Genomic DNA, 23,217 nt, shown 5'->3' with positions numbered 1-23,217 from the left:
TCGAGAACTACGAACAAATATTGCGAATTTGAATGACAAAATTCACACTGTAATAGGTATTACACGTTGAAATTGCTCGCTTTCTGTGTGGCTTGCTATACCTACATCTTCAACTTGTTGCTTAGCGAGTTTAGTTGAAATTGAAAATTCCAATTCAACGAAATTTGTACAACATTGCGAAACAAAACGTACAATTTGAACGAACATATAGGTAAATTGAAACTAATGCAATTACCTATTTACGAATACTAATTTGAAATTCGAATAAATTTCACGACTCGTGTTTCACAATAATTACCTATTCAAACAACCTCGTGATAAAATTTCAAATTTTTAAGCTTTCCGCCATCAGCTAATCCTAACAAACAACTACCAATTCGAAAATAATACGGAAAGCCGGCATTGTGGAACAATGAGCCACCCACTTGGCAAAATTGAATTAATGGCGTGAAAGCTAGTCTCTCAGTTTCAGGAAGAAATTGAATTACAATTTTTTCTTAATCGAATTATAGTCTACCTATTTTTGACCTCCCCCCCCTCTTCTCCCTAATCGATTGAAAACGGTTTCGAACCGTTTTGAGCAGTTCTGGAGCGTTCAGCAGATTTTTAAAAGTTGAAATTTTTATGAAATTTTACCTAATGAAGTTGGAAAGCTAGAATTTACATCATAGTCTTGACTGGCGGTTTCAGAATGGCTTGAAACCAATTTCAGTTGATTCAGTACCTATGTTAAGATTAGGGTTTAAAATGAATTTCTGTTTTCCAACTTTATTTGATAAGATTTTGTGGGAATTGAAATTTTGAAATATCTGCCGGATGCTCGAAAACTGCTCAAAACGGTTTGAAACCATTTTCAACCGATTCGGTGGGTCAAACATAGGAAATATACCAAAATTCCGCTTTCCAAATCAATTTGTTGAAATTTTATTCTTCATTTTTCAAGTGGCCACTTTAAGGAACATTTATAGGATGGCACCATTTGGCTTTTCATAAATTCAAGTTGTGAAATTCTCTCTACTTTCGATTGATGTGATTTTGTAGCGAATACTTAATTTTCATCTGTGGCTTGCCTCAGGTTGGATTCAAAAAATGTTGGTCACATTTGGGAATTTTACCTTAATTGGTTACCAGTTTTCCAATTTTTCTGATTCCTTTTGAACTGAAATCTTCGATTTTACAGTCTAATAATGATATTTTGTACGACTAGTGATTATTGTTTGCTAAGTGTTTTGAAAGTTTGAAAGTTATGAAGTTGATATTTCTGTTGAAAAAGAGGAGGTGAGTAAAATTGCCCACATTGACTTTGCTTACTGCCTATCACTGGCTTATTCCCATCTGAAGTTTCATTGCGATTTCCTTTCTATTAATGTTGTTTTCCTAATAAAAGTAGGTATAGATACAATCCATTTTTTCCACAATTGAATCAATTTTTTTTCGCGAAACCATAAGTTTTCATTAAAAATTGATTATTTGAGATGAAAAATTTGAAATTACGAAAATAAAACTTCAAAATACTTGATCTTAGGATGCTACAAGAAAAAATGAAAGGATTAAAAAACGTTATGCATAAAATTTTCTCCTCGTATTAGAGCGTTTCATTTTTTTCAAGAGACCAAGTTTCAAGATATTTTAAGCAAAATGAAGAAATTTCAACTTTAATTAATACCTAGTTCATAATAAAAAATGCGAAACGTTTTTTAAATAAATTACTACGTACTATAGGCATTTAAAAAAAATGAAAGATTGAGCTAAAAATGAAAAGAAATAAACGAATTGGTTTTTTTTTTCACCAAGGAAACGCTTGAACTTTTTCGCATTAAGGAACCTCGCATAAATGCATTATCTGGCATCAACTAATAGGCGAGTAATGGACATCTATCATTTTTCAGAATTCAGAGAATCATTTGTATCTTCCACAACAAAATGCTCATAATTTTATCTCATAATGAGAAATATAGGGAGGGGGAGTGGTCTATGTTAACTATTAGGAAGTTATCATTTTAATTAGTTTTTATTATTTTATTTTTTTCAAGTCGATCGGCAGGCTGGAGAAATGGGACGCGATTAATATTTTCCTCCAATTTTTTCTACTTTGAAGTTCAATTTTTCAGTATAATCTCTTCGCTACGTCATCATCATCACGATCTCCAAGTACAATAATTATGGATAGGTACCTACTTAAAAACGTGAAAATCGAGTACTTACTCAAAACTGAAAATAGAGTCGTACGAGTAAGCACTTACCAAGTACATAGTACTCATATTTTTAATCGATATTTTTTGTTGAGAATAATCGTTTGTAATTTTAATTTTACATGCTTTTTAGGTACAATACCGAAAAGTTGAATGTTCTTTCCGATATTTCAGAAAAACGTGGCGCCAAAGTTTTCAAATAAAATTTCTTTATGAAGCAATCGCTGCTTATAAGGTTGCTTTAAATTAAAACAATAAAGGTAGGTACTAACATAATAAAGAAAAAATTCCTGATTTGCGAAAAAAATTCGAATACTGCTTTATAGAATTTTCCATAAACTATCTAAACTATGCCAGCAAAATATTTTAATTAACATTTGAAAAGTTAGTTAGGTATAAAAAAAACAAACGATAAAAATTTTCCAACCCTTGAAAAGTAAAGTCAACGTTACAGATAAGAAGAAATTTTGCTCGTGCCTTCGTTATGAAATATTATAATTTTTTTTTATCATCCGTCTTCCATTAAAAATATAGGTATAACATCCGAAAATTGTTTTAAAAAGCAAAACGTGAAAAACTTTGGTGCTGCGATAGCAGTTCAAGTGTAGATTTGTGAAATTGCTTTCCTTTTGATGATATTCCTTTTGCAATAATTTTTGCACTAAAAAGTAAAGTCGAAGAAAATGTTTACCAGAGAAAATAAAACCTTGACGAGTAGACTTTGACGAAAAAAAAATTGTTAAATAAACCATGGTATAGGCTAGTACATATAAATTATGTTTTTTTTTTAATTTGTAAAATTTTCGTGGAATGAAAATCAAGTGACCAAAATAATCAGGAGTAGGAGTCATACTTATATTTCTTAGGTAGATACAAATTCTTTTTCGTTACCAAAAATAAACTGCTGATTTTTTAGCTTAAATAAGTAAGTATGTAGCTTTCGAAATATAGGATGTGCAATTTTTGCCAAATCAACACTTCTCTGGCAGAAAATTAAAAACTAATTTTCTAAAAAGCGAAATTATAAGTGAAAAGAAAATTTGTAATTGTATAGAGATCTCGTCACAACAACGCGAATCGTCTCAACCATCAAAAATTAATCTTGCCGATGAAATAAAAATAAAAGCCAAGATGTGAAAAGCGAAGCAACTCCGCGATGTAATTTAGCTCTCGATTAGAATAAAGTAAACGCTTACCTATGAATTGTATAATGAAATTGAAGCCTTTCAACAGGTGAATCTGAATTCCCGTTACAGCTGAAAAGGCTCGCAAAAAACGAAACTAACCCACGAATTGCGCCACGAATAAGTGAATAATGTCGACCACAGCGGAACGCCAGAATTCAACAAAGATACAGTGCTGTACATTCTCACGCATACTCTTTGTATCATGAGCACGCGTACTATCATTGCATAACGTTGTATATGAAGTTTTTGAAAATCTATCGTACCTGAGCACGTGTTTATAACACAGGATAAGCTATTCTTCGAGAAAATTTCGCTTTTTAGCGCGATTTTTTTTTTTTTTTTTCGTAGCCTTTTCAGAGCCGCAGTTTGTCAAACTTCGCAGTTTATATAAACAGAAGAATGGTACCTACCTAGTTCTTTTTGTTGGAATATTCGAAAAGAATTTCGTAAGCACCAATTTGAGTGAAAGTGAATTGACGAATAAATTGACTGAGCATTGTGTTCGGTTTGTGACATTAATAATAGGTTTGAATATTATAACGTTGATTTAACCCGTACTTTTTGCGTATTTTTTTTTTTTTTTTTATAAGAGGGTATGGATGATTTAATTGAAGTGGGTACCTTACCAACCTAAACTCGTATTCTATAAAAACTTATGGCAGGTAATGTTGAATAAATACCCAGGGGCTTCTACCTGCAAAGGCATACATAATTTACTCGATGGAAATTTTTTAAAAATAATTTGGGATTACAGTAAAAAGGTAGGTAAAAAGCACATGGGTACTGGGATATTGGTATAGGAAGATACGTAATTTGTAGTCTATTTCAATAGGTAATGTGTAGGTACCTAATTACTCAATATCGAATTTTTCGGTGGACAATATCCTTGTTCAAAAAAAAAAAAAAAAAAACCGAAATAAAATAAAAATAAGAAAAATATACCTATTCGGGGTTTTTCAGTCCTATCGCAGTGTTTTTCACTGTAGCCTATACCTAACCTGTTTTTGGAGAAATATCCCAGATCTGAAAAATAGTATTTGAGATTCTGTGTCGACCTAGATGATTTCCATAAAAATCCGAGATCTTTTTCAGAGTTTTCCTAAACGGTTAAAAATTGGCAAATTGTTGTTTTTAAAAATTTTTAGCTGAATTCAGCATTATTTTTGTTAAAAATACCAAAATTGGATATATTTTCAAGTTGGAAATTTTAAAAACTTTCTACAAAATAAACTATTGGCTAGGAATTTTGACCTCATAGAAGCTTTCACGAGGAAAGGAGGTTATGTGTACATCTCTCAACATATTTGACAATAATTGAGGTTCTTGAAACAGTTGAGGAGGAGAAAATGGGAGATAAGAGAATTTTCGAAGAAAAAAATTCTTTGAATTAATTTAGAAGTTTTATACATTTATATATTTTTAAAAAAATCATTGCCTTGAGTTCTGATTAGACCCCAAAATCCAAAAAAAATTTAGATAAATTTTCAAAAATGAAACTTGTTTGGAATTCTGACACAGCTTACGGTTGGAGATGAATAGCCATTGCGCGAAAGTTCTTCCCGCCAAAAATGATTTCAACGTTACTAGTGAGAAATTCGTCCAATTCAAATATTTTTTTGAGTACTAAAAACAAAAGCGAAAGAAAATTTTCTAAAATTATAAAGAAAAAAGAACCAATTAAAAATTTGAAAAAAAAGTTTTAAAAATTGAAGAAACAAATAAAGAAAGATACAAGACACAACCTACCAAAAAAATAATGTGGTTGGTAAAAAAAAAAAAAGAAGGAACTTACAGAAGACCACAACAGTATGGACAGGGAAGGACTGACAGTGAATTGAGAAGAAGAAAGAAATTGAAATACCCTAGTCGAAATATTTCATCAACTCTCAAACATTTTGTTTTTACGTTGGTTTTTATGAACTTCTGAAAATAGCTTTGGTCCTAGAAGAGACTATAGAGAAGGAAAGGGGTGGCCCAGAAATACTTATATTTAAGAAATACAGGATGTTTAATTGTTTATTTAAGTACAATACCTAAACCACTTTTTTCAACCCGTTCCTCATCTCTCATGTCCCAAGTCCGATCGCCGTATTAATGTACTTCAACATAAAAATAAAATAAAATAAAATAAAAAAAATCGAATTGAAAAAATTTTTACAATTTACAAATCGTGAAGTACACAACTGTCCTATCTCAAAATGTACCTGAACCTGGGATCAGAATTATTCTCGGAGATTCAAAATAGTAAGTTGACACAGCGATAAAATGTCCACAAATGAAGGAAATAGATATGTATCCAATATCCATGCCAATCCAATCTGCGGGCCACAACCTCCATGCACCAAATACGTAATATGATTGGAGTACAGGCTTCTAATAAATAGACCTTCATAATAAGGTCAGAAGTATCTTCCACTGTTCACCTTACCTGTACGAATTTTTTAATTTAAGGTTCAAGGTAAATGATTTTTTGTCTGTTTTCCTAGATTTCAGAGAGCTCTATCTCCCTCTCCCCCCAAAAAAATTAAAATAAAAAAAAAATTTTGAAATGCTTTTTTGTACGTGAATCTCTATTAGACAAAACAGGTTGGTACTTGCGATAGTTGGGTTTAAATGAGTTGTTCAGCTTAAATTTAACTATTGTACATCACTTTTAAAGTACCTAACATAAACTGAGCCATATTTAGAATAATAAATTTAGAAAAAGCATCCCATCAATAAGTAGGTACAATAATACCGGTTTCAAAAAATTGGAAGTCACTTGGAAAGGTGGGGGGGAGGGAATAAAGTCAATTCAACTGGGCAAGTTTCCCTTTTTGGCGAACAAGCAACCGTGCGAGGTTAATTGAAATTTTCAATTTTGCCAAACGTTATTTTTTAGTATTTTTTACATTAGGTTTGTTCAAACGTCTCAAAATGAGTCCAAATTTATAAAAAAAATAATATGCATTTATGAATTTCATAAATTTTCAAATTTAATTTGCTGTTTGAGAGCAAAAAATAAGGTTGCACTCGCAACAAAAAATTGCTGTGCTGTCAACAATGTTTGAAAATTTATGAAATTTATCTTTTTTTCATAAATTTGAAGCGCTCCAACAAACCTTATGTTTTCATTTTTTTTATTTTTTATTTTATTTTTTCATAAACATGAATTTTTTATCACGAAAGTGGGTATATTTATACCTACTTTATTTGCATTTTTTTCTGAAATTTTTCAAAATTTCAAAATAAAAGTGTCGAAAATATATGTACATACATTGTTGGTAGGTAAGGTGATTTTTTTTCAAAGTCATAGTTTGTTTTCTATTTGAGTTGAAGCTATTCCTTCAAATTTTAGAAAACTCGAGACCACTTATTTGCATCTTAAGTACCTAAGAATTCAACAATTTCTGCAGTTTTTTTCTTTTGCCTGATCGCTTTATTAAAAAGGTCTTTAGACAAAATCTATGTACTTACCTATTTTCTTGTCACTCGTTGATGTTAAAATTAACATAATTCAATTTCAGTTTACTAAAATATGTTCGAAGACATGTGAAAAACAACCTTGAATAATGACTCGGTTTGAATGATAAATAACTTGGGAACCTATTTCTTAATTTGGCTTAAATTTCAATTACGATTAGTCGATTAAAAGCTTCTGATGGTGGATTGAATAAGGACCTAACACGTGGAAAATATATTTAACAAGGTTACAAAGTACTTCAATTTGGAGAATTTTTTTTTTACAAAAGTGATGAAAATTTTCAAATATTTCGAAGGTCGTGTTTTTTTTTAGCAATTTCAATATAATCTGTATTCAAAGGTAGGTATCGAGTGTATTTTTTTCTCTATATCAGAGTATCATGTTACCAGAAAGGAATAAAAATAAGAGAGAAAAAAAATTGACATTTTTTTCACTCGCAAGGTCGAAAAATTTAACGATTTGTCTGGGCTTTTCAATTTACAAACGATAAAAATAGACCAATCTTCATTATGCTGTGCTCGTTTTTCGTTTCTCATTCACGAGCAAGCGTATCAAATTAGTCTGCATTTTTGCAGCTTTTTTTCCATTCTTGTACAACATAAGTATCATTATACCTGCATTGGATTTGTTTCGTTATGGAGTATTTTTACAACATTAAGAATTGACGATCCGTTACATACATTAAAGTCCATTATTCACAAAAGGGCGAAAGACAATGGTCAGTTATGTCCGCGTCCGGGTTTTAGATTTTGACTTTTAGTCTACGCGTATCTATACATGTGATTTTGTGTCTTTTGTTTGGGACCTTATTCTTATACATAATGCGAGAAATGATACGAAAAAAGCTTCAATTAAAAGACATGACAAAAAAAAACACACAGCTGAAAATGAAACGAAGCGCACAAGTGAACAGGACTCGAGATGGTATTGAAGCGATGAAGCCCGAGGTGATTTCTCATTTCGCCCTTGTTTCTCTTTTTAAAGTGTTATTTTTTTCTAAATGCTGAGTATTTTTTTTCTTGCGGAGAAACGGGGATTTTGTAGAGTGGAGAAAAACACCGTAAAAAGTTCATGGTAAGAATAAAATAAAAAGTACGTTGCTTTTTACAGCGGTATAAGATTTGCCAGCAACGAAAATAATATATTTTCTAGTTTCAGAGTGTTTCTTAGATCCTTTATTATTTCGGTTCCGGGATTAACTTTTTATAAAAGTTGTACCTAATTTGTACGCATTTTTAAGTGTAAGAATTAAGAAAAACTATACACATTTAATTTTACGTGATAATTCTGAATAAAGTGTGATGTAGATGTGAACTTTCGTGGAGAATTCATTTCTTTACTCAAGGGTACGTTAGGTAGGTAAGTAAATCTACTTACGAGACATTTTTTTTCTAGTTTTCGAAGGAAGTATTGATTTTAAAAACCGAACAAAAAGAATAAATACGTAAATAAATAAGACGAAAAAAAAAAGATGAAGAAGAACAACATTCAACGAACGTATAAAATTTATAATAGGATTTTGAAAGAACTTGATGGAAAAGTACCGAACAAAGATCAAAATACTTGGGAAAAAATAACGAAAGAAAAAACACGTTGAAGGGTGCCAACCTAAAGAAAAGAAAAGTAGAAGAAAGTATAGGGTACCTACCTATTCTGTACATGCGATTTTAAAGGCTAAGGTATTTTTTCAGAAGTGTGAAGTGCCTAGCTAAATCAAAAAGAACAAATAGGTACCATACTGTTGTTAAGTTAACCTTGAAATATTGATGCAGTGATTTTCGAGAAAAATTTTCCGTACAATTAGACACAAAAAATAACAACTAATTGCCTTAACCTCCTGAAATTATGAGATTTTCAAAAAAAATTTAGGCGCATGAATTTTTTTATTTTTTTTGATAAATCCTACGAAAAACAAAATAGTAAAAAATTTAAAGGTTTAAGTTGTTGGAATCGGGGAAAAAATTCAAAAATGGTACTGTAATGGGGAAATATGCCCTGACTGCCTATATGGTAGTCCATATCGTACTCATCGCCTGAGGTGATGATATCGAAGATGAACCTCGTGAAGGTCATCAAGTATAGATCGTTCTAGACGATTCTATGGGCTTAAACCCCCTGAGTACCTCTCACCCTACAGTAATTGGCAATGTGTGAACTCTATGACATCACAGACGATTCGCGAACTCGAGGTATCTCTCGTAGATCGTCGAGCTCACCTCTTTACTCAGTTTTTGATACTCGCGATGGCAAGGTCTGGGTTATGACCCATATACCGTTTAACATAGGATGTGTCGTGCCAGTGCCTTATATATTTTATACCACCTTCAGTGGCTAACGTAATTTATTTCAATGTGTTAACGTAACCCCCGAATGGGGGATTTGAAAAATATCTTTATATCTCTCGGACCTTTTACCAGAATCCGGACTGGGAAAAAGCCAACCCATATGAATGTGCTTCTTCTACCTAGAACCTACGCTCGAGCCTAGTATTAGGGGTCTCACAGGTGAGTAGGTTTAACGCTATAGTGTTTGGGATTTTACCCTGATCAGACTCTCATTCGATTAACTTTTTTAATGCTTATATTAATCAAAATCTTGCCTGTGGACATGGGGATTTAGTGTGAACCATGGACATAGGCAAAAGGGCGAAAGGCATGATTATATCAGATGTCCTTATAGTTTTAGTTGTTTTATTTTACCTTAATGTAGACAAACAATATATTTTGTAACTTCATAACTATACCTACTATATATCTGGCTTAGAAGTAGGTGTTTTTGCCTAAGTCAGGTGTTTTATGTTGTAATCCATGTAACTTTTAAAGTATTTTCATAGCTGTAACATTTTCATGTAATACATCTAGTTTTTCGGGACATGAAATGTTCATTCGAGTATATTTATTTATATTCTTCATAATTTAAATGAATATTGACGTTAGGAAGGGTGGTAACCCTCCGATATTTGAGCTAGTTTGGAAGAGGGAAATATTCCCTCTCTAAGGAATAATTCTTGTCATGGTTCCTTCACGATGTATTTACCATAAACACCACCTATACGTAGTAATTCCTAGCATCACTATTAGTATTACAGTACCTAAAATGAAAGTAATTTCAAGTTTTCAAAAACTGAGTAAAATGGAGAAAAATGTGATTGAGCGGATCAACCCCTAGAAATAATTTTTTCCAATAATATCCTATCTGATACATATTAGGTAGGTTTTCGAAGTCCACTTTGGATATGAGTGGTAAAATGGTATAAGTAGGTACATAGTTTAAAAGAGCTTACTTGTCAAATCCCATATTGATTCGACTAACAAGACTTCTCGGGAATGTCCGCCTTCGATTTAAACTGGACCAAGATTTTTTGGAAACAGCACGGTCTAAAACCCCCATTGCAAAAATTCCAATAGCTCAAATTGATTTTTATTGACCATTTTTGGCGAATAAAAATTTATACTTATTCAGTAAAAATGGAAAAAAATAGTCTTGAAATTTATATCAACTCCCTCGAACCGAATTTCCACATTTTTGGCATTCTGAACCCTCCGGCACGATTTTTGATTTCTCTAGAATTTTAAAAAGTTCTTCAGAGAATGTGGAAATCAATACGAACATCTAAAAATCGACTAGTGATTTATTCTCAGCTTGTTTAGAGGATTTACCCACATTTGAGCGGATTTCCTAGCGGACACTTTAAATGCGGTTTTTTGACCAGCGTATTTATGAAGAAAAAAATTCAAAAATCCAGAACATTTCTGTTTGGAAGATTTTTTTTCAATTCACACAAGTGCCTGTATCTTATCTAAAACCAACCCTCCGAATCCAAATTTCTCAATTTTAAATGTCATTTCGAAACCTCCAGCGTGATTTTAAATTTTTCCAGAAGGTGTGGAAATCAATTTAGGCAGCTAAAAATCGAGTCGTAACTTATCCTAAACCTGCTTTAAAGATGATTTATCCATATTTTTGAGCCGATTTCTTGACGGACACCTCTCAACTCCTCAACGCAGTGTTGTTATACCGGTATTACCGGATACCAAAATACCGGGGATTTGTCCCGGTGTTGGGGCGGTATTCCCAATACCAGCGGTTACCGATGGGAAATGGTATGTCTTCCCGGTATACCAATACCATATACCGGGAACAATTGGATTTTTCCCAGTTTACCAATACCGCATACCAAGTTCTGTAATGAGAGTACCAGATACCAAGTACCAATACCAATGGCAAAATCATAGATACCAAATACCAAATACCAATACCAATGCAAGGAACATGAATACCAAGTATCCAATACCACATACCAATACCAGAAACTCAATATGGTATACCCATTACCAAATACCGGTATCAGATATCAACTGCTGCATACCAATACCGCGTAATTTACCGGTATTTTACCAGTATCCGCAATGTAATGTTCAAAAAAATTTTTTTTTGATATTTTGGAATTTTTGAAGGGTGTATGGTGCTGGTGGGGCTTGTATTTCACTCGAGAGAGGATAAAAGATAATACAAAATTTTAAAGTAGATTTTGTACTAATTATTTCATAAAAATGCTGGTAAAATTATTGCTAGAGATGCTAGAGTGAAAATTTTCAAAAAAAAAATTGGTTTGCAAACAAAAGGTGCTTCTATTTGTACATTTTTATTGAATTTTCGTCATCTAGAGGATCCCTCTCCACCCCAAGTCACTGATTTTTGAAGAAAAAAAAAATATTTGCCTCACTATTACCGGACCGGATACCCAAAAACCGGGGATTTGCCGCGGTATTGGGATGGTATTCCCAATACCAGGAGATACCAATAAAAAATGGTTCATCTTCCCGGTATACCAATACCATGTACCAGGAAAAATTGGATGTTTCCCAGGGTACCAATACCAGATACCAAGTTCCTCAATGAGGGTACCAAATACCAAATACCAATACCTATACCAAAATCATAGATACCGAATACCAAATACCAATACCAATACCTCTATTTATCTATACCGATACCATATACCAATCCCCAATACCACAATTCAACAATACCGATACCATATACCAATCCCAATACCACAATTAAATTTTACCAATACCATGTACCAATCCCAGTACCACAATTTTTTTTTGGTATACCAGTTTACCGCGGTACATACCGTGGTACGGTATAACAACCCTGACCTCAAGTGCGTTTTTTGACCAGAGATGAAAATTCAAATAATTCAGACTTTTCTGTTTGTGGAGAAAATTTTGAAACTCACACGAATGGCTGTATTTTGTTTAACCCCCCCCCCCCCCCCCACATCCAAATTTCTATATTTTGAGCAATTTTGGAGCTTCCAGTGCGATTTTTGATTACTCCCGAATTTTAAAAAAATTTCAGAAGGCGTAGAAATTAATTTAGACAACTATAAAATTGAACGATGATTTATCCTCGATCTATTTAAAGGATTTATTCGCATTTGAACCGATGTATAGGCGGACACCTCAAGTGCATTTTTTTAACCCAGCGTTCTTCATTTACCTATCGTTAAAAATGTTGTACAGAAAAAATCACTTGGTCTGGAATTCTGGATAAATCCTTCGAACAATTTGAAAATAAGCCATAAGTCGATTTTTACGAGTAGTTATACATAGCTGAACAAATTGATTTTCCACGTCCCCAAGAGAAATTTTAAAATTCTGGAAGAATCTAAAATCGCTCTGAAGGCTGGCTATGGAATGATGAAATTTAGTTTGAGGGAGTTGATATCAGTTTCAGGACTATTTTCCGTTATTTTTTACTGAATACATAAGTACGAGATTTTTTTTAAAAAAACATACTCGTAATTCGTCCCCAAAAATGGTCAATTTTGAATTTTCAAAATTTCGCCAAAAATCAAAAAATCAATTTGGGCAGCTGAAATATTATTTGTCATGGAAGTTCAAGACCTTAAGACCATGCTCTTTTCGATCGAAGATCTCTTCAATAGGATCTGGCTATCAAATTCCTCCCAAATTCATGAGAAAATGCTGTTATCATTCCTATCCTGAAACCAAATTAAAACAAGTCTTTTTCTTCTAGCTAGTTACAGTCCAATTTCTCTTACCTTTGTTTCTTGTAAAATTTATTTACAAACTTTTCCATTGATTGCCAAAAAAGGCTATATGAATCATGAAAATGCAGTTTTAGGGCCCAAATCTTCCAAAAAAAGTTCATAAAATCTCGAGAAAAAAACAGATAGGAAGTGAGTGGACCTCAAAGTGCGATAATAGTTTGATAGGTAGGTACCTAACCACCTGTGGTATGTTGCAATTGAGGTTCAACCTTGGAATAAATTTTAGCTTTCCATTAGGTAAAATTTTGTGACAACTTCAACTTTGTAAAATCTGCTGGAGACTTTAGAACTGCTTAAAACGGTTCGAAACCGTTTTCAATAGATTTGGAAGAAACGGTACAAGATGGGGTTTGGTGAAATTTTGGGGTTTTCACATTTTTGGCCCTTCCTTCCTTTAATTTTCAATAATTTACCAAAAATCGAAAAAAGCACCAATTGAAATTGTGAAATTTTGGCTAGTGATCTAAGTACATATTTTTGAATGCTCTTTTGATTCAACTGTACCTGGTTCAATAATTTTTTTGCCTGCGTTAGAATAGGTCAAGATACCTACGTCCTCTGTGAGAATAAGTCTCATGAAAAATTAATTGTTTTCTCTAGAATTAAATAGCATGAAAATCATCGTATTCTTGAACCAATGTATAGATAATAGATATCCTGCTGAAATGATATTTAGTTGGCACAATTTTTTCAGACGTTCATTACGATAATACCTACCTATTAATATCGTGTACGCCAGAGAATTAAATACGAGTATAGATAATAGGTACACTAGGTACGTACAAGATGAGCTTTTAGGAGCATCTAATAACAAACTCAATTTTTTGCTTGTGTTCATTTTCCTCCAGAGAGGAAGAAAATAAAGCACCGACCTAACTATGTCAACCTTCATATTTTTATGTCGAAAATAATGTAAGTAAGTAAAAGGAGTTTTGGTAACCGTGACACTACCCTTGATCCCTTATTAAAATTTCTTTATGGAGGAAGTTTTTAAGAAGGTTTTTATATAGTTTAAACTTTTCGCTTATAAAACATTACAAAATGTTTATATTTAATTAGTTCATTAGCGGGGAATATTTCCGAAAGTGATCTTCAATATACGCGTAAGTTTTACAAATTTGTACATTTTTAATGAATCCTTATACTTAACTTATTGCGCTAAAACAAACGCTTTCCTCTGAGCGATTAGATATAAGATAAACAGCTTGCGAAAAGTGTCGTGAGCTTTATAACATCCTTAGAATTATTATTAAAAGCAGGTAGCTCGACTCTTTTTTTCAGTTTGTCGTTTGATTTTTGTATGAACAAGAAATTAAGATACCTACCAGAGATATTGGAGAGCTAAAATGATTTTTTCCTGCTCCATTTTCATAAATAGTTGGGGTAAGAAAGTTGGTGTTTACTTTGATAAATTATTTAGGATTTGTCATTTTTTAAACAAATGTACTCGTGAGTATTTGATTTTTGGGACCCATAACTTTTGATTTTCCATGAATTGGTATGTTTTTCTTTTGTTTGCATGAAATTTCTTCGTGAAATCTCAGACCTTGAAAATTATCAATTTTGCTGATCAAGCTTTTCTGCCTGAATTTTCTTCTGCAAATAAAAGCAGCAGAACTTGCTGACGGTTTAAAATCCGTACGTAGGCCTACATATACGTAGCCTACGTAAAAAAAAATTGCATCGCTGATGACTTCCTTTTTTTCGTCGCAGTCTTTAAGTTGGTATTAATACTTACTTTTTGTATTTTCATCTGGGCGAATTTTCATGTTATATCCTATTACTGCTCAATTTACCTGCCAAAAAGTTGAAAATGGCGACAATAAAAACTTTATTTAATCTATTTTATCGCCTATTGCAGACAACGTGCTCGAAAAACTTATCGATTTTTTTTTCTCACCAACTCGAACGAGAGAAAGCTGGAAGAAAAAAAAACTCGAATTCAAAACTGGCTGACGTATTCTGCTAAAGTTATATAAAAATAGAGTATATAAGGCGATTTTGGAAAGGAAATATAGAGAAAGCAAAGAAGTAAAAACAAATTCTCGCCGAGATTATTTTGTTAACAGCATTAATAACGTTTAAACGAGCCTGTGCAATTTCTCTACTCATTGCTTATATAGAAGTCTACTCACTCGAGAATCGTGATTCTATGTAAAAATATACCATTTCGCGCTTATCGAGCTTTTGAAGGATAACTTAAGTTTATAATTTTTAGATGGCTAGAAGCGCACCTTGCATTTAATTCGTTAATACGACGAGGCCAACGAAGGACGACGAGCTGCTGATAAAATGTCACGAGAAATTCAATTCAAAAGGATTTACTACTCGGAATTCAGCTATTAAAATGGAATTTCAATGCTTTTTTTTCTCTTTTATATATTTCTGTCTTGGTTTTTTTCCTTCTTTTTTTTTCTGTTTGTTTCGTAAAAATTCAATTTGAGCTTTAAAACGTTTTCGTTTTTCGGATGTTGAATAAAATCCCGATGCCAAATCGACGATGTCGACAAATATCTACACGCCGAGTTAATTCGTTCGATGCTGAGAGTAACTCGAATAATACGAAGAGAAGAAGAGATGCAATTTTCAAAGTGTAATTTTTTAATTTAAATTATATGTAGATATTTATTATTATAGCGTGAGAGGATTTCCAAAAATAACGAATTTACTAAAAAGTATACCGACTAATAAATCCAAACTACAGCATCCAATTCCAATTAGGTAGGAAAAAGAATATCGACGAAATGAAACGTTAGCATTTTTCAACAGTTTCACTATATAGAAAGAGCGAAATTTACATTTCGTGGGCCTATTTTTAATCTGGTTAATATCCGACGGTTGAATTAATCTTGTAAATAGAATAATTCGGAATACCCACAGTATAGTTTTAAATACTCGATGAGATGGCGTTTTTATAATATTTTATCATCGGACTATAGAATAGGCCACGATTTACATTAATGGTCCAGTTGTCAGGGGTAAAAGTGGCTAAAGTACCTATACGTAGGTGGTTGGGTACATATTTTTGCACGTTTATAATGCGATTTTAGCCCTTTCTCTGGGTTAGCCTATTTGCCTGGAGTATTTTAACTAATTTTATAATAGCCAAACATTCGTTGCGAAAACCGGCCGAATCGGCTCAACTTCTAATTCCTGCCGTACCAACTAAAGTACGAGTATATGAGCGAATATTTCGACAAAAATTATCCGTCTTTTCTACCGTGAACGATTTCATAATAAAGTTGATGTAGTATATCGTCAACCTACATCTGTTCCGAATCATTTCGCACCGATGCGGCCAGATTAATGCGAAGCTTTCGTCGATAAACTTACATTAATTATATTAGAAAAGCTCTGCTTCAAGATAAAAGCAACCTTATCGTTCGAAGACACAACACCAATTGTCATTTAATCTCGCTACTTTGTATCGAACATTCGCACATGGTTGATTCTCGACACCTACTCTACCTACCTACAGCTAGTATATCGTGTCAATATTATACTCGTATATAAGTAATACGAAGCAGCGTGTAAAATATCAATTCACAGCAGCTTTAAAGATGCTTCTTCAACATGATGCCGAGCGAATTGGAAATGGAAATTTAATAAAATCAAAGTATCAACGGGCTTTCGAATGGAAAATTAAATTTTTTTTAATTCGCACAACGGCGCTAGTTCATTCGTTTCTTTGATGTTGCAAAATTTAGGTATTTTTTTTCTCGAATTTCGAGTCTAAAAAGTACCTACCAACTTATTTTGCGTACCTATTTGGTTGAGTATGAAAGAAAATTGAAACGAATTTTTCCTCTCTTTTTTTATAACCTTCACTCTGAATATTCGTAGGAGCTGAAAAAATTTTACTTTGTGATGGAATAGTCAACAGTCGTATTTATTGAAAATCAAAGAGATGTCGAACAAGTTGCCATGTAATAAGAAATTTTTATTCCAAGGTGTTACTGTATTTGTATGGCGATGGGGTCTTTAACTTATCTACCTACTTACATGTGTTAGATAGGAACAGAATTTCGAGAAAAATGTTGCAAATGAAAATGAACAATAAGTAGGCAGCTAGGCACCTACCATCATAAAAAATACATAGTTGATAAATATGGCTGAATAAGTAGGTAGTAGGTATGGCAAATGGCATCCCCGCTTCTATTACACAAGATGTACGTTGAATGGATTTTTTTTTAAATAGAAAAATAATTCAAATGAATAGCTGTGGACAGAGAAAAAAACTTGTTAATTGGAAAAGTAGGTAAGTATTTGAGTTTCCGACAAGTTGGAAAAAATAAAATGAATAGGTAAATTTAAAAAATGAAGTATACCTACATAAATCTTTTTTAAATTCTGGTCGAAACTCTTCTAAATAACCCATTTTTCAAAAAAAAACCTCACTTGATCCCCATAGTTTGTTTTGAGAAGGGAGACAGGGAAAACATTGCTTAGAAGGTTGAATGTTTTTTTTTTTCGTGAAGGGGGTCATTTAGGGGAATTTAGACATAAGAATCGAAAAGCAATCGTTCGTATGGTATTATCGTTGGAGACTTGAGAATTGAAAGTTATCGTTTTCGTGTTTTCTGACGCACAATTGTTCAGAATTTCAATTTTTTCAAAAACTCTCTCTTGAAGGTCTAAACACGATAAAAAAACGACGAAAAAACAATTTTTTTCGATAAGATTTCAATTTTGACATGGATATGTTTGGAGGGGGAGGGGGTCGGGAGCATTTCAAAATTTTTACGCAGACCCGCGTCGTGCTGGCTCTAGGAAACCTGAAAAAGTCCAATTCATCATGATGTCTGAATTCTGATTTTATAAAAAGTTAGGAAAAATATGCGATAAATCCTCAAAATTATGTTATTGGGTACGTAAGTACTTAAGTATAATAAAAATGAACAATTTCTGGCATTTTGATACGTATTATAATGTTGTGATCATGATATCAGACTTTTAAAAACTTGAAAAAAAAATAGATCAGTTTGCAATGTCTGGAGCATTCATCTGATTTTACAATATTTTATGATCCGCCTTTTAAGAACTGTGAAAAAATTACATTCAATTTATTCCAAACATCATGATAGACTTTTAAAAGCTTGAGAAAATTATCAATATTTGAAATTATTACACACAAGCTAAATCACCCGCCCTTTGGGCGGGAAATAGAATTGAATACAAACGTTTTGAAGCAACTTAAAAAATTGATAATTTTGACATTTTTTTTTCTTTTTTTTGGCTACAACATAAAATTTACGATTTCACCCTAAGGCCCCTCTCTGCTGGACATATCTCAAATTTGTATGGAAATTTTGAAAATCCAAAGTCCAGTGGACCATCTACATACGTACATCCCAACCTGAGTCTATAATGCTCAGAATTAGAAATTGGGCGATTCGAATCCCGGGCCCAGTTGACCAAGTGCTAGCGGATTGCTAGCATTTTACTCACGTTTTGGGAAAGTGCTAGCATTTTTCTAGCTTTTTGTAGCTAGCATTAAATCTTTCGCAAAAAGCTAGCAATTTGCTAGCACTTTTTTTCTGGCAAATTATGTTCTAGCAATTCTTTAGCAATACTCTCGCTTTTTTCAGCTAGCATTTGTATCACACTAATTGTGCTTGCTTAATGCTAGCGTTTTACTAACGGATAATTGCTTGCTTTTCTACACTAGCAATACGCTTGCATTTATCTGCTTACATTTATCTAGCAATCTAATGCTAGCAAAATGCGAGCAGTTCTCTAATCTCTCTCGTCTAGCTTTTACTTTGCAATCTAGCAATAGAAAAACGCTAGCTGATTGCCCTCACTTTTCAGCTAGCTTTCTGTATGGAATTAGATTCTAGCAAAATGCGAGCAAGTATGTGGCATTTTTTTTCTAGCATGTTTTTCACTGGCATTTCCTTCATAGCCTACTCATGCAAGTACAGAAAAACTTCAGTGAATCTCTTTCACCCATTTTTCAGAAAAATACTTCCATATCTTCATTTTTAAATGGAATTTTTAAATATTTCTAACAGATACCTAAATACGTAATTTTTCGTTTCTCAATGATTTTTTTATTTTCATTTTTAAAAAAATTTCAAATTTGTTAATGCTTTTCATTTTAACAGGTAGGTATTTTTCCTTTCCATTTTGGCTACTTTTCAACTTTGAACAATAATTTTGAAGAATATTCCATTATTGAAAAATCATTCTTGTAATTATTTCATTTTTTATAATGTACGAGTATAATTTGTTCATTAAAAATGTTGTTCAAATGTTTTTGAAATTTCTTATTTTTAGTTTGTTTGATATTTCATTTTTAAATTTTAAATTTTGGCAATTTTTTAATTTAAAAAAAAAACTTTATTTTTCAATAAAGAGACTTCTAACCCAAGCGCTAGCTTAATGCTAGCAAATTGCTAGCATTGTTCTCTCTCATGGTATACTTTGCTACTCTTAGATAAAGTATGTAGTCAATCTGAATATAAGCTCAAGGTAGTATTTTGTATGATAGTAAGAAGAGTGCTGCCACTCTACTTACTCTGGCACACCTCACTAGCGCTATGCTAGCGGTGAGCTAGCGTAGGAGGTCAGTTGCCTATTTTTGGAAATTGGAGAACTACCTTGACCTGATTGAAAACACCTCCTAGTATTTTTAAAAGTTGATTAGTAAAAATAATTTTCCTGATAATCAAACTTTTCCTGCGCTAGAAAATGCTAGCCTCATGCTAGCAAATTTTACGCTAGCACGAATGGTGCCGGAATTTGAGACACTTTTTTTAAAAATGCTAGCAAATCAGTCGCGATTTAGTCGCATTTACGTAGTAGAATTGCAAGCAAAGTGCTAACAAAATGCTAGCTTTTCGCTAGCTTTATGCTAGCTATACCCTAGCTGTTTGTGCTCAATTCTGCTACGCTAATGCGACCTAATCACTACTGATTTGCTAGCATTTTTAAAAAAAGTGTCTCAAATTCCGGCACCATTCGTGCTAGCGTAAAATTTGCTAGCATTTGGTCAACTGGGCCCAGTTGACCAAGTGCTAGCGGATTGCTAGCATTTTACTGACGTTTTGGGAAAGTGCTAGCATTTTTCTAGCTTTTTGTAGCTAGCATTAAATCTTTCGCAAAAAGCTAGCACTTTGCTAGCACTTTTTTTCTGGCAAATTATGTTCTAGCAATTCTTTAGCAATTCTCTCGCTTTTTTCAGCTAGCATTTGTATCACACTAATTGTGCTTGCTTAATGCTAGCGTTTTACTAACGGATAATTGCTTGCTTTTCTACACTAGCAATACGCTTGCATTTATCTGCTTACATTTATCTAGCAATCTAATGCTAGCAAAATGCTAGCAGATCTCTAGTCTCTCTCGTCTAGCTTTTACTTTGCATTCTAGCAATAGAAAAACGCTAGCTGATTGCCCTCACTTTTCAGCTAGCTTTCTGTATGGAATTAGATTCTAGCAAAATGCGAGCAAGTATGTGGCATTTTTTTCCTAGCATGTTTTTCACTGGCATTTCCTTCATAGCCTACTCATGCAAGTACAGAAAAACTTCAGTGAATCTCTTTCACCCTTTTTTCAGAAAAATACTTCCATATCTTCATTTTTTAAATGGAATTTTTAAATATTTTTAACAGATACCTAAATACGTAATTTTTCGTTTCTCAATGATTTTTTTATTTTCATTTTTAAAAAAATTTCAAATTTGTTAATGCTTTTCATTTTAACAGGTAGGTATTTTTCCTTTCCATTTTGGCTACTTTTCAACTTTGAACAATAATTTTGAAGATTATTTTCATTTTTAAAAAAATTTCAAATTTGTTAATGCTTTTCATTTTAACAGGTAGGTATTTTTCCTTTCCATTTTGGCTACTTTTCAACTTTGAACAATAATCTTGAAGAATATTCCATTATTGAAAAATCATTCTTGTAATTATTTCATTTTTTATAATGTATAATTTGTTCATTAAAAATGTTGTTCAAATGTTTTTGAAATTTCTTATTTTTAGTTTGTTTGATATTTCATTTTTAAATTTTAAATTTTGGCAATTTTTTAATTTAAAAAAAAAAAAAAAAACTTTATTTTTCAATAAAGAGACTTCTAACCCAAGCGCTAGCTTAATGCTAGCAAATTGCTAGCGTTGTTCTCTCTCATGGTATACTTTGCTACTCTTAGATAAAGTATGTAGTCAATCTGAATATAAGCTCAAGGTAGTATTTTGTATGATAGTAAGAAGAGTGCTACCACTCTACTTACTTTGGCACACCTCACTAGCGCTATGCTAGCGGTGAGCTAGCGTAGGAGGTCAGTTGCCTATTTTTGGATATTGGAGAACTACCTTGACCTGATTGAAAACACCTCCTAGTATTTTTAAAAGTTAATTAGTAAAAATAATTTTCCTGATAATCAAACTTTTCCTGCGCTAGCAAAATTCTAGCCTCATGCTAGCAAATTTTACGCTAGCACGAATGGTGCCGGAATTTGAGACACTTTTTTTAAAAATGCTAGCAAATCAGTCGCGATTTAGTCGCATTTACGTAGTAGAATTGCAAGCAAAGTGTTAACAAAATGCTAGCTTTTCGCTAGCTTCATGCTAGCTATACCCTAGCTGTTTGTGCTCAATTCTGCTACGCTAATGCGACCTAATCACTACTGATTTGCTAGCATTTTTAAAAAAAGTGTCTCAAATTCCGGCACCATTTGTGCTAGCGTAAAATTTGCTAGCATTTGGTCAACTGGGTTTTGCTTTTGTTTTTTAGAACTGAAATTTCTACAATAAATCACTTATTTCCCATAGCAAAAACATTGTTCTTTCATTATCGAAATTGAAATTTTCAAATTCGATCTTGCATCTTTTCTGCCATGTATAGTAGTGCAACTATACATAAGATGAGGGCAAGATTACTATTTTACCTACATCAAGGCAACTTAATAATTTTTGATTTAAAATTCCCTGGATTTAAACTGATTTTACACAGGATCATTCAAAAAAATTAAGCCATTTTGGATATACTTACTTATCAAATTTCCCGTTTTTAAACAGTTTTTTATGCAAGGAGTAAAAATTCCAAATTGACTGAGTGAAAAATGATTGGCCAATGAGTTCACCCATACTTTTCGAGTTTCTTTAGGAATAGTTCCACCTTCAATCTCATATTTTCTATGTTAAAAATTGAAGCTTTGATGATTTTATAATATGCTTAGCAAATCAGAAATATTCAGCAGCGAAATGAAAGCTCAAAGATATTCGTGACGTCATCAAAACTTTGAAGCTTAATTACAGCTTTTTAAGGCCTCTAATCGCGAAAAAAATTTCAGTACAACCATCTACGCATCACGCTGAACATTTTGAGTATTTTTTCATTATTTTCCGTCCAGCCGTTTTGCAGTGATTGCGTTATAAAGAAAACACCACTTCAATTTATTAAGTAGATTTTCATTATTTTCCGTCCAGCCGTTTTGCAGTGATTGCGTTACAAAGAAAACACCACTTCAATTTATTAAGTAGATGTACAAATTAAACAGGACTTTTAGATAGCAATAAAACATCTGACTAATGAAAACTTTAAACAAAATTACTAAATTGCTGAGAGGTCCGACAGACGGGTCAATGACCTTAAGTGAACTGGCGTGCAGACAACTATGACAGGTCAGTGACCTTAAGATGCCAGAAAGTCAGGTCAATGACCTTGAGAGACCTCACAGACAGGCAACCGTGGTAAGTCAGTGACCTTAAGGCGACCTTTAGAGGAAGGTCAGTGATCTTAAGATGCCAGACAGGCAGACAGACGGACTTGAGAAGCTAGGCAGATGGGTCAATGACCTTATGAAGCCAGATAGACAGGTCAATAGCTTCAAAAGATGAGACAGGCCTTCAGACGACCTTGGGAAGCCATGCGAACGGGTCAATAACCTTAAGATGCTTGACGGGCAGACATACGACCTTGGGAAGCAATACAGGAACGCAGACGACCTTGAGAGGGTATACAGATGGGTCAGTGACCTTTAAGAGGCCTGGTAGACAGGTTGATAACCTTGAGAGGTCACGTCACAATGATCACATAGACAGATGAATAATTTCACTCAATAGGCGAGACAGGCATACAGACGACCTTGGGAAGCCATGCGGTCGGGGTGATGACCTTAAAAGGTCAGACGGTCAGTCAGACGACTTGGGAAAGCCAGAGGCACGCAGACGATCTCGAGAGGCCGGACAAGTAGGTCAGTAACCTTAAGAGGCCAGATAGACACTTAGACAGGTCAATGACCTTAAAAGGATAGACAGATCGACGGCCATAAGAGGTCAGACCAGTCCA

General features: G+C 33.1%; 1 protein-coding gene across 2 annotated transcripts in view; it reads right to left on the bottom strand.

Annotated features, from left to right (window-relative positions):
• unc-13-4A overlaps positions 1–3,543 on the bottom strand; it is a 209,389-nt gene extending 205,846 nt beyond the window's left edge. For both annotated transcript variants that reach the window (XM_065354843.1, XM_065354842.1), the window contains exon 1: positions 3,389–3,543. The gene's annotated coding sequence lies outside the window, so the exon portion shown is untranslated. The remainder of the gene's footprint in view (positions 1–3,388) is intronic.
• Between the last annotated feature and the right edge of the window lie 19,674 nt (positions 3,544–23,217).

Source organism: Planococcus citri, chromosome 3, assembly GCF_950023065.1.
Source record: "Planococcus citri chromosome 3, ihPlaCitr1.1, whole genome shotgun sequence".
Taxonomy (NCBI): Eukaryota; Metazoa; Arthropoda; class Insecta; order Hemiptera; family Pseudococcidae; genus Planococcus; species Planococcus citri.
Note: the sequence above shows the minus strand (reverse complement) of the source record. Positions and strands in the feature narration are given on the sequence as shown.